Genomic DNA, 14,081 nt, shown 5'->3' with positions numbered 1-14,081 from the left:
CTGCACCTTGATGAGTTCTACACGCCAAATCCTTTTTGGATCATTAGGTCAAAGGTCAAGGTCACTGTGACCTCTAAAAAAAATTCGTTCAAGCTTCCATTTATTAAAAAATGCACCCTTTTATTAGCCGAGCGTTGGCACCCGTTATGCGGTGCTCTTGTTATAATCAGTATAACGCTTACACCGTGTGCAAAATGATTTAAGTATATTTTAATTTGATTGTAGTATATTGCTTTGTAATACGTTTGCATTGAAGTTAATATAATACTTATATCAATGTGTATCAACAAAGCTTAAGGGGACATACATGTTTCTACTGTCACACATAATGAACTTTCCCGTTGTGTATGATGTATTAATTTTTATATAAACAGGCCATTACATAATAGCAGACATACCCAATTCACATCGTATCTGATCATCAGTCACAACGCGTGGTTTATAAATGGGGATTAGGCCATTAAGTGCTTTTGTTAGCACATAATTGGCACTTGATAAACAATAGATCCTTAAGATAAATCCAGCTTAGACTGCCATGATAGACAAAAACAGGTAGACGCAGACGTACCTTGTGGGTCAATACTCTGGATGAACAAAATGGAATGTTGGAATTTTAATAATAATAGTTTTAAATTGAAGGCGTAGCTATGATTATATACAATTGGCGTTCGATGTCAATGACAATGTTGTTGTTTTTTAAATTTATTGATGTATTTATTTTTTAGTTACCCGTTGTTTATTATAATGCATACACATACTAAATTAATTAAAATCTTCCGACAAAACGTCTTCTTAAAAAAGATAGTTCGACTATGTATGTATATATATATTGACAAGGTAAATCACTCGCCATTTTCTAAAACAACGGAAGTGCGTCATTATGCATAATTAAATCGCTGTTACCCCGCTCGCTTATTGAAATGCGGGTAACTAAAAAATAAATAAATAAATAAATAAAAAACCAACAACATTGACATCGAGCGCCTATGTTGCTATGTGTTCGTTTGAAAAAAGTGAAAGATCATGTTGGCTACAGATTGTTCACCATGATAATTTAAATTCCCATATATACATTTACTGTATGACATTTAAACACCATATTTTTAAGTTTTCCTCGTAGAGCGGTCTTAAATAAACAAACTTCTAAAAAAAAATATTCAGTGAAGGGCCTAATACGATCGTTAATCATGCAGTAAATATTGTGGATTATATTGTAACTGAGATTTTATTTACACGCACGCTTCTTATTATTGCACGATAAACTTCTTCATTCTACTGCGATGTGTTTGACAACTGCTCATTTTCCATGACACAGATGCCAAATAACACATGACGTCTGCGGCCCAGCCGGCATCGGGGCAACTGCAATGTGCTAGGTTTATGTATATGATGAAAACTAATTAAATCACCGTCTGACCTCCATATTTTTTATAAATCAATGTCACTCAACTGAGTTAATATGTTCAGTCGAAGTCTGCAGAAAATATTACGTAAAAACGCCACGGGCATTAAATCAGCTGTAAAATGGTTCTTCAAACCATATGCACATGTTTGGAGGTGCAACTCAAACTTCTGCATCGTAAAGAAGGAAATCATTGACATCATTCCAAATCACTTGATGATGATCGATAAAAACCTTGAATAAACAAGCGGACCCAGGGGAGGTTTACCCATCCCCCAACCCTCCTAAAATTTCCGGGCCGTACATAAACAAGCAAATATAAAACAAACCAAAAGTAATACAATTCTTAGCTTATCTCGCGAATTTTCGCAGAATATAAAACATGTATAACTAAACATTGATAAAAACAGTAAGCTATGGGGGTTTTAGTGAAGGAAAGAGAAAAGCATTTAGCACCTGTTGTAAACATGGATTAACCCATTTATGCCTAGTTGACTCTCACATTCTTCTAAATTGGATCTATTTTCAAAATAAGGGATGTCTTGTATATTTATGTCTATATATTTAGAATATTTCTTACAGAAATTTCTTTAAGCAAACAGCACAGACCCAGATAAGACGTCGCATCATGCGGCGTCTCATCTGGTTTAAGTAGTTTGACAAGGCCTTTTTTGCTAGACGATAGGCATAAATGGATTAATATGCCTTCCTTTATCCATCGTATACAAATATGCCGAGTAAATATATTTAAGTAATGCATGTATATACAAATTTAACAGATGGCATAATATTTTACAAATATTACAACATTTTTTATTGATAAAGGCCTTTAAATCCCGCCGTCTACTTGTATCCCCAATGGTTCTTTACGGGAAATTTGGAAAAATGTTTTGTTTTCGCGTCGCGAGGACCATGGACCATGTCCGATTAAAACCATTCTGCAATCTTTGTAACATTCAATTCTAGATTGGAATCGAAAACAAAACTTCGGCATGCAAATCTGCACATTACATAAAATGGATAAACATGACGTATACTTTTACAGAACTCTTCAACTGGACTTCTTCGTTGAGCTTTTAGATCATGCATGCGGTAGATTAAAATTTAAGAAGGGATCTTTTCACGTTTTGGTAAATTGACAAAATAGAAAAAAGTTGTTTCAGATTCGCAAATTTTCTTTTTAGTTATGATATTTGTGAGGAAACAGTAAAACTGAACATTTACCATGGTCTAAATAGCCATTATATGCATCTTTGACGATTTTAAAACCTGAAAATTATAAAGCGTTGCAACGCGAATCGATTGAATAATTTGGAGAGTTTTGTTGTTTAATTTTGTCAAACTACGAAGATTGCTTATATTAAGTATTAAATACGTTTCAAATATATTTTTGGCAGGATGACCGAGCGGTCTAATTGGTTTTTACTCCAGGACTCCGGGGGTCACTGGTTCGAGCCCTGCTGCGGGCTACTTTTTAAAATTTTGTTCTTGATTTTTTACTGGAGCTTTTTAGATCCAATGTTTACATTTATCAATATAAAGCATTTAATGACAAACTTCAAAACATGCCAAAATCTGTGAAAAGGCCCCTTTAAGAAACATTTTCTAACGCGCCGAGTCAATATCGATTGGTTTCAGACCCTTCCTAATGGATGCAGAACATGATGGATTCGTCCGAGAGTAACATTCGGCGTCCTAATTTTAAGCATTTCAAGATTTAGATGCGGGAGTCTACAGTGTGCTACAAAATCAGGCGATAAAGGTTTATGATGATTTTAAGCATTATAATCAAACAAGAATTAAGTAGTCCCAGATCCACGCTAGGGCACCCGAATCATTCAGATTGTGTAAGATTACCTTCAGTGAATCCTTTGGGACCATATTGGACAGCGATTTTATCACACAAATTTATCGGATTAACAGCAAACTTTTATCACGTTTGATTTTAACACCAAGTGATTTGTGAGGTTCATTAGGAACCCACACATCAACACAATAGATCAGCACAATGTAAATTCTTTTTTGTAAGTATTTATTTATATGGACATTACATTAACTGTAGAAACAGTGCGTATGCTAGGAAATACCTTTACCGAATGAGTTCATGAAAATGACGTTAATGGTGTCATTTTCGTCATATTTTGTAAGAAGATTACGTTTAGTTCAATCCGTTGACTCAACATCTTGTAATTACGTAACCAATGTATAACATAGAAACTTGCAACTAGTTGAATTACTCATACACAGGTAAGATGTACAGAGATTTATCCATTCGAATATCAAATAAGGAATGATTCAAGTAAATGAAAACTCTACTGATAACCCTAACGGAAATTAGCCTATGTGAGGAATTTTACCCGTTCGTTTTTTAACTCACGAAGAACACAGGGTTCTTACTCCGGCAATTTGAAGAACACAGATAAAAAGAAACCTCGTGGATCCACCATCAAAGAACAAGTAATACACAAGAACGAGTTTATAGAGTAAACTGTAACCCATACGTCATCACGTGGCTATTTATCGTCATCTAACACTTCATTTGTTTATATTGCTTCTAAATACTTCGACTGCTGGCACAGGTACGTTCATTCTTAAAAGCTGCTATCCCAGATAAATGTTCCATGAGTGGTGATTTATGTTTTACAGCTAATTTAGTATAGTGTTTACTCAGTGCTTACAGCATAGAAAAAAATACAAGAAAACAAACGCCATTTTCTTTTTTCTATTTTCATCTTACCAAGTTACGCTTAGGTGATAGAGCTTCAAGAGCGACCTCAAAATAACAAGCACTTTAATCATTCAAAGTAGAACAGCTTAGAAGCAAAGTAACACGGTTCGTATTTGATATTTTACAGACAGTTCTGCTGTTCTGGGTATTTAACCCATTTGTGCGTAGTGGACTCTCCCATCCTTCTAAATTGGATCAATTTATTTCCAAAATTAGGGATGTATAGTATATTTATTTGTATGTTTAGAAAATTTCTTACAGAAATTCCTTTAAGCAAACAGCGCAGACCCTGATGAGACGCCGCATCATGCGGCGTCTCATCTGAGTCTTCGCTGTTTGCCAAGGCCTTTTTCCAAGACGCTAGGCATAAATGGGTTAAGTTATGTAAGATGTTGAGAATATGCAAGGCACACGGATGCGTGTTTCAAACAAAATCAATTGTTAGATGCGAGTTGACAATAAAAATACTGTATTTCTGACATTTACAGATAAAATGATCAGAAATGGAAATAAATTAGAAATTTTGTGTAAATAAACTAGACAGTTATATCACTTTAACATACCTTTAAACGCCCAGGGTTAGATGCCGTTAACTACAATGCAGGCGGATACAGTCTGATAACATGTGCATACCAACTGTAACATGTAAAAATTGCAGACTCATTTGATAAACAACGAGTAGAAACTGAACAAATAGTCTATTAAACGATAAAAAGTGAAGTGTTTGTGGAGATTGGGCAGTCTGGGCGTCTCAGAGTTTCATTGAAATATGTTTACAAGCCAGTTGTAATGTTTAACATTATATGACAAATAGCAATCTCGGATTTTTTTCAGGAACATCTTAAAATTACTAGTATATTAAATAACATTATTTCAGAAACATTGTGGAAACACCTTTGTATAACTCCACATCAGTTCTTAATTGAAGCTGTAAAACTGGTTACCAATTACAATAAATGAACAAAAGCACGTATGACGTATATACATTTGGATTTATGATAAAATTAACAAACTTTCGTTTACATGGATAATATTGAATTTAAAATATCAATTGTAAACGCTGTCCTTGATCTGGCAATTTATAAATGTCTTTACCGGCCGACAAGTATAAAGATCGCTCGTACCACATGTGGTTAGCGTGTGGCTATGATATTATTTGGTAAAAAACTTCATTTTGAATGAAAAATAATCAAATTATAACGAAAAACCAACTTCTCTGAAAAAAAATCAAATAGATATATAACAAGGTATTCAACTCAAAATAACTCGAAAACAGGGTGCATCGCTTTTAACCGCCATAACTTCGTTATAATCTGATCATTTTTTACTAATTATTATCAGAGCCACACGACCTGTGGCTCGGACAAGTGAATGAATTTGATTTTGCATCTGGTATCGCTTTATATTAGATAGAATTTTGCGTTTTAAAATAAAACACGTAAATACGAGAAAATATTTAAAACAAATTTGTATTTACTGAAATGCTTTCAAGTACGATAAGAATATGACTCGAACACGTATATGTTTCAACATTTGTTTTACAAAGAATTTCTTTGATTATAATTGCATCAAAATTTTATGTCTTAATACCTTGTTTCAAAATTTTCTAAAAACAAATTTGATTTCAATTTTACTCATATATTTGTTAAACCTCGAATCATTATCCATTGATTTGTGTGTTAAAATGCAATTACCGTCACTTAGTTTGTAAATATATTACTGAGGAAAGGAACCCTACTAGCTTAGCTCACGTTCCAATCCTATAAACGTATGATGCTTCATACCCATAGCCGGGGGGGGGGGGGTGGGGGGTACGTTGGGTGCCTTCGCAACGGACGAGTAAAAAAATTGTACTCTAAGTTGCACCCAGCTTTATTGGACGCAAAAACGGAAATTAATTTTTTCCAGGAACCCAGTGAGTCTTCGTATTTAAGCGTTAAATAATGTTGTATTCAATATGCAACCGACAGGATTCCATATAATTAATTTTTCGACTGAGTCATTTCCAAGATAGTGTGGGATTTTTATTTACAAGTTTTAACCGTAGAATTGTTGAAATCATAAGAAGTAGTGAAAGCAAAATTTAAGAAGATCCAAGAAGCCGGTCCCCGCAAAATGGAATTGGAATCTTTGTTACAAATAGATATTTGTTTTCTGTATAATGCATAGTTATTATGCATTGAAATTACTTTTCTCTTCTATGTGACCCCTGAGGGCTATACTTTGTTTGCTCATTAAAAGATTTACTTTGATTATTTGGCCTAATATGTTCCTATTTCTTTCAAAAGTCTCTTTAGCTGAATAAGAAAGTTTACAAACGATTGAATCTTTTGTTCCTTCCATAACGTCCACGAAATTCTCCGACATGGCGACACTGGCATTATGGCTATAACCGAGATGCCTCTTTACGACAAGTTTTTCCAGTCATGAAACGGAAGTGAAGCTTAAGCGTTTGCCTTATTATTGTCGAACAGGAGACACGGGGCACATATTACTGCATCCTTAGACACTGAGTACTTCAACCACGGATAGTTTTTTTTTTAGCAAATTAGCGTTGAATCTTCTTATCTTGTCACCAATCAGTCTAGAAAACGTGTACGTCATAAATTGCGTAATCAAGTGATGAAAATAAAAAACGGAAAGCTGGTTTGGTAATATATTTTTAAAGAAATAATTGAGGACTAAGAAAATTGATGGGATAAACCGATTACTAGGTCGGTTCCGAATAAAGCGAAGTTCATTTTGCTCGGCCCGAAAATCTGAACCACTCGACATAGTAATGGTTGTTCATTGCTGAAATTAGATACAATTATTAAATATTAAAATTGTTCATGGTTCAGATAAACTGTTCATGTTTGAATACTTTGTTCGGACGAATAATAAAATAAATATTACATGTCTGACATGTCTTCAGAAAAATACTGTCAACCTTGGCTTCGCCTCGGTTGACAGTATTTCCTCAACTTGACAAATTTACTGTCACCCTCACGTAATATTTATATAATATTACACATGTGTAATACAACATTTTAAAGCGTTTTCATGGGCTTAGTTTTCGTTTATTGACCAATCGCATTTTGTTATTTTGCTGAAATGACGTTGCAACGCCGTAATGGATTTATCATTACGTTTGCGTAAATATTTATTTAATTTGCTCATTTAAAAGCATGTGATCAAAACGATCTGACACTCGTTGTCATATCATATCATATTTTATTAAACTCGTCCAAAAAAAAATTCGTTAGTAAGCTCGCCAAAGGCTCGCTTACTAACACAATTCCTGAACTCGGTTAATAAAATATGGTATAATATGACAACTCGTGCCAGATCCTATATATACACATCAACAGTAAGGACATAAACCTTCACGAGATCGACTGGTTCAGAGCATAACCCATCATTACAAACCATGCACTTAATGATGTTCAGTTCCAATAAATGTACTTTTCATTTTTATTTTAGATTGTATAAAATGATAAAAGTAGAAGATTACATTGATTTTTATGTTAATGAGAAAATGATTCAAACCGATAATCCTTCCAGAAAAAAACACACAAGCAAAGTCGTTTAATTGTTATCCCCGCCTTCTGCTCATTTGCATTTATACATCTTTGAAGTTTTGTGTTAAAATAGTTTCTGAGATAAAGCCATAAAGGTTTGTGACAGACAGACGGAGGAACTGACATACTGACGGACAGCGCAAAAGGTATATAAAATATTCATTTAGCCTTAAATTCTTCAAGGCATTTAAGTTAAGACTGTTAAAACGGAACAACAGTTTTTATACCCATGATTTTTATGCAAACACTTATTCTCCTTGGCCCATGACAATATGGAGCTAGGGTACTTACACTAAACATGCTATTCTTACCACAACACACTTATCTCGTTCTCGCAACTTACTATGTCGTTTCCACGAGTTACCTCGTTTCAACCAGTCAGTCACCACGAATAATCAAGTCCTTTCCTCGACCAACTTAGTCGTTAGTTTTCATGACATACATAACAACGTGCACATGCAACATCCGTGTCATCGTAGTATAAAGCATCGATGCACATTATTATCCTTATGTGTCAAATTTAAATGCTTTGGTGTTGAACCAGAGGCACACGATCTTGCAAGCTGCCCAAATGTGGTATGAAGCGGATCTTCGCCTTAAACCATCTTATACACTTTGAGACTTCGCCTTAAACCATCATATATACTTGAAGACTTCGCCATAAACAATCTTATACTCTTGGAGACTTCGCCTTAAACCATCTTATACATTTGGAGACTTCGCCTTAAACCATCTTATACACTTGGAGACTTCGGCCTAAACCATCTTATACACTTGGAGACTTCGCCTTAAACCATCTTATACTCTTGGAGACTTCGCCTTAAATCATCTTATACACTTGGAGACTTCGCCTTAAACCATCTTATACACTTGGAGACTTCGCCCTAAACCATCTTATACACTTGGATACTTTTCTAACGGACAACGCAAACTTGAATATCTCAGTTATAAGTTAAGATTTTGATAAAAAAATTATAAGTGTGATCATTTGACTACATTCTGAGCAAGCTCACGATAAAATCATTCATACTTTACAATCGGACGCTTAAGCACGTGGGGTATGTGGTGTCATCTGTTGGCACGTGGACATGGTGAAACGCAATATACTTCTAAATATATTTCAATTTTATCATTTATGTGGGTTCTTACATTAAGATTATATAAGCCAGTTTGTTTTAATGTATGAATATTTAAAGGGCGCAAGTGTACACCTATTATGCTTCTCGCAACGTGAAATTTCGTCACCGATTTCAGATGTATTCAAGGATTTATTCTTATACCTTAAGATATCGGCACCAACGACAAGAATAACTGTCTTATGTACTTAAAAAATTTTGGAAACTAATTTCAATAACTTTAGATATTTGCAAAAAAAAGCTTTTAGCGGTGTGTTTACATTCTGTCAATCCCGTGTGCAAACCCCTGAAAACCCCGTTGATTCTGCACCCTGTTTACGGTAGTTCTTTCTTTTGCACAGTCTTCCCACGATATCAGCGTTTTGATTTCTAAATAGGCTGTTTAAATACAATTGGATACCTTTTTAACGCATCACTTAATCATATCAATATAGCTCCCTTATTTTTGAACGTATTGTGTTGAAATTTGGACCAAGAATAGTTCAACACATATTTGATAATTCTTGAAAATTTAATTGAAATTGAAAAAACAACCAAATATCAAACCTAACAAATTAAAAACGTCACTTCAAAAGTCAAATTCGCAAACTCGTACAACGTAAAATAATAACAATGTGAAAAGTAACACGCATAAACTTACACGTCTTAATAACTGACCGGCTTGCAACATGCCGATTGAGCCGTTGCGCTTGTGAATATTCATACGAGCCATATTGTTTTTCTTCAATTAATGTTATGTTTTTCTTGTATAAAAACTCACATAGAATGATGAAATTGAAATTAAATTGGAATAATATGTATATCGAGTTTTACTACACTTAGTGACTTTTCTAACGCAACACGTTTGAAAAATTATATATTTCAGTAATAAGTAAATATTTTTATTTAAAATTGCACATGTGATCATTTGACTACATTATGTGCAAGCTAACGATAAAATCATTCATCTGTGATGATCGGACGCTTTTGCAAGTTGGGAAGGTAGCCTGCAAAATGCAAAGTGCGCGATTGCGCTTCTAAATATTCATACGAGCTATATTTTGTTTTGTAAATTAATTTCATGTTTTCCTTGTGTGTGAACCCACCTAAAATAATTTACTTGAAATAAAACTAGAATTACATGTAAATCGCGTTTCACCATGCCCACGTGCAAAAATATGGAAGCACGCCTACCCCACGTGCTAAAGCGTCCAATCGTCACGGATGAATGATTTTATTGTGAGCAGCTTGCATAGAATGTAGTCAAATGATCGTATGTAAAATTTTAAATCAATATCTTTACTCATAACTATTCAAGTTGGAAAAGTGATGGATGCGTAAGAAAAGTCCCAAAGTGTAGTAACTCTGAGTTTGCCCATAGCTTTACTATATGAGCCTCGCTCTGTGAAAAGGGGGTCTAATGGATGTGTGAAAAGTGTCGTCCCAGATTAGCCTGCGCAGTCCGCACAGGCTGATCAGGGACGACATTTTCCGCTTTTATGATATTTTTCTTTTACAGAAATTCTCTTTTTAGCAAAAATCTAGTTTTCGCGGATAGTCGTTCCGGATTAGCGTGTGCGGACTGCACGTGCTTATCTGGGAAGAAATTTTATGCACATGCATTAAACCCCTTTTTCACAAAGCACGGCTCATATCTATTTCAACATAAAGTGCACAAGTTTCTGTGCCCCACATATTCTGTATCCAGTGTTCAGTTTCTCCCAGATTTCCAAAAGGTAAACCAACATATACCCACGTTAGAAAAGATTGAATGCAACTGGATGGACCCAGTATATCGGTCGTTTGCAGTCGTTAATGAAACGTGGGTAGCAAATAACTCATACAATATGGAAACTTTGAACAACAACGTGTGATTCGTTAAAACGTGTTTATAACGGCTGGGGTTTGATTAGAGCTATATTTAGAAGAATTCTTTGCACAGACGTTGTGTTGAACTATTCAATACCAAGGCGTCCACCAGGTGACCTTGTAGGCAAAAATGTCTATCCAAGGTCAGCTAATCGGCTGGATAATTTACGAACTTCAAAATAATACTTTGAAGAACGAATCGATTTTGTCGCCCAAAATATATTGATGTAAGTGCGTCTAGACATTACGTATTAAATTTATGTTTGGAATCTTGAGTGGTCGCTTGAAAACGTCATAGCAATACAATCTGCTACATAAAAGCAGAAATTAATAGATGAAAGCTTTTATAAAGAGTAGGATTGTTTAAATTGAAGCTTATGATCAAAGAATATTAAAGTTACTGTTATCAAGATATTATGTTCTGTTCTGATAACTTTCGTCAGATTATCCAATCCTTGTTGTTGATACGGATTAAGATGCATGAGATACTCGTTTCCCTTACATCCCTCCTTTGCCTATATAGCAAACAAACAAAAACTCTGTTTTTGGTACTAGCCGCAGGGACTCGCATACCGGCTGTCCATTTATTATTATACTTAACATAATAACCATCATCAAAACGTCAAACATACATCACATAATACAATCTTTCTAACAGTCATCATACAGTGACATTATATGTAAATTTAGTTCAATACATATATCAATTATTCAAGTTCGCACCAAATGTTTTTTGACAATTAAAAAAATGTGTACTATAAGTTGCCCCCAACTTTATTCGACGCAAAAACGGTTATTTATCTTTCCCCTGAATCCAGTGAGTCTTCGTATTTAAGCGTTACAATAATGTTGAATTCAATATGGTACCGACAGGTCACTATATAATTAAATTTCTCTATGAAGTCATTTCCAAGATAGACCGTGATTTTTATTTACAATTTTTAACCGCAGAATTGCTGAAATCAATAGAAGTTTTGACAGCAGCATGTGAAAAGATCTATGCTGTTATAATGAATTTAAACCGTTATAACATTTGATCAGGTGGACGTTTATGTTTAGTGTTCATTAATTGTGACGGATCTTGCATTGTGTCACACCGGTCTTACTGACCTGTGTGAATGCCCGCTAAGCACTGTGGGAAACGGACTTTTTTCCATCATGGCGTTGGTAAACATAATAAACACGGAAGTGAAAAATGGTAATTAAATATTATCAAAAACAGACCCCATCAAACCGGACTAGCTGTAATATATATTTGGATGCAGTTTGTGCTTCAAAAGGAGCCACTTTTTATGTCAGTCTATTGTTTGTAAGAATCACTAAACACGTAACTTAGACTAACTAAACACGTTGCAAGACTGTATCTTCGAAATAGTAAATAAATCTCAATCATAAATTAATATTTATAATTAAATACCTGCTGAGATTTGAGAACGTAAACGATTTAGAATAAACGCTGTGAACATTACAAGGAATCTTACATGTAGGCCTAATGTGTGAGAGGATTAATCAGGGATAAAATAAATGGAGTTCGAATGATCTAACATTTTGAGGAGGACGTCATGGTATCTTGGACATTTGGCACTTTCATATATTTATTTAGTAGATACTGAAAATGCTGAATGTGCTAATTGCAACATCAAAGATGAGCAGGTGAGATTTTTACAGCTTTATTTTTCTTGACATAATATTGTATGTTTTCCATTTAATTTATATGGCGCTCAATTTAAGCACGGCTGTTTTCGGGGAAAACCCTAGGTATTGTCATAGACAGCTCGTCATCATTATCGTCTCCATGGACAACACGTACTGGTGTACCAAGTAGTAGTAGTAGTAGCAGTGGTGGTGGTAGTTGTGGTGGTGGTGGTAGTAGTAGTAGTAGTAGTAGTAGTAGTAGTAGAAGTAGTAGTAGTTGTAGTAGTAGTACTAGTAGTAGTAGTAGTAGTAGTAGTAGTAGTAGTAGTAGTTGTAGTAGTTGTAGTAGTAGACTAGAGTAGTAGAAGTAATATCAGCAGTAGTAGTTGTAGTTGTTGTTCTTATTGTAGTAGTAGATAATTAATTAATTAGTAGTAGTAATAGTAAGAGTTGTAATGGTTGTGTCTGTATTTGTATTGAATTCTGATAATACAACACAATGATGCTGCTGTTAGCGATGATGATGATGAATATGATAATGCTGCTGCTGATTGTGATGATGATGGGACTTCGGTATTATAAAATTTGTGAGGTTCAAACACAAAACCTGTTGGATAATAAAACTTCTTATTTTATGACAAAAGAGCTAGATTGTAGAGTAAAAAATAAGTATAAAATTCCCTAATAGGAAAGCTACCATTAAAGGACCATGTCATCAAAAGCAATGCGTGAAACAGTTATATCTCTTTCAAATGCACTCAATATTGCTGTTCCAATTGATATGCTCAGAAGTGCTTCTGGATGGGCATACACCAATAAGTACTTTCCTTCAGTTATTTCTTCTAAAGACACATTAACAACACTGTCGCCCTTAGCAGGAATTCCAGACGCCCCCTAAGATGTTCCCTCCCCAGATATTTCCCACATTTTAGTTTTAGTGCTTACATAACATCCCCACCACCCCATAATAAATTTATAATGGTTTGGTTGAAGTATGATCTTGATTTATTATCAAAATGATTATTTTGCTTATGTAATCTTATGTAATTAACTTTTTATATGAAGCAGCTTGTTTGTTGTTTTCTTTGGATTAATCATTCATTATTTTTGTTAAACTGTTTAAGGAGTGCATGTAAATCATTATTAAGACGTGCATGTTGGTGTACTAGAGGAATGCTAGAGGAATACATGGGCTTTTCTCAAAATCTTTCACATGTTGTTTTTAATATAATTAAATAGGATCAATTGATGAATTAATTCAGTTTGAGTCAACTTGGGCTGGGTTGTGGAACTATAGTTATTTGTTGTTTTTAATCCAATTAAATAGGGTACTATGTAATTGTCAAAGAAAATATGCATTCATACGCATATAACCCAAGTATTGGATGTCACTGATATTTTCAATTTTACTAGTAGCTAATTAAGACTAATTAAAACAGAATTGGACTTTCCTTGCAAAGTATTTCATTATTAATAATATAATAATATAATAAGCTAATGTAATCAAAACATAATGATATTTTAATAATTTAACTCAATGATATTAATAATATTTAAATTTGCCCCAAAAAACTAGGGCAGGTAGATAGGAAGGATTTTTTTTGGAAAACCAACAGTGTTGTCAGTGTAAAATATTTGAAAAGCTTCTTCAATTTCAGTTTTACATTGTATGACCTGCAACATATTCTATGCTACTTTATTTTACTATGGTAAGTCATTAAAGTGTTATTTATTTTTCAACTATATAATGTGCTTATCTCATCTAATGAATT

This window comes from Dreissena polymorpha, chromosome 4 (genome assembly GCF_020536995.1).
Source record: "Dreissena polymorpha isolate Duluth1 chromosome 4, UMN_Dpol_1.0, whole genome shotgun sequence".
Classification (NCBI taxonomy): domain Eukaryota; kingdom Metazoa; phylum Mollusca; class Bivalvia; order Myida; family Dreissenidae; genus Dreissena; species Dreissena polymorpha.
The sequence above is the reverse complement of the archived record's forward strand: the minus strand, read 5'-3'. Positions refer to the sequence as shown.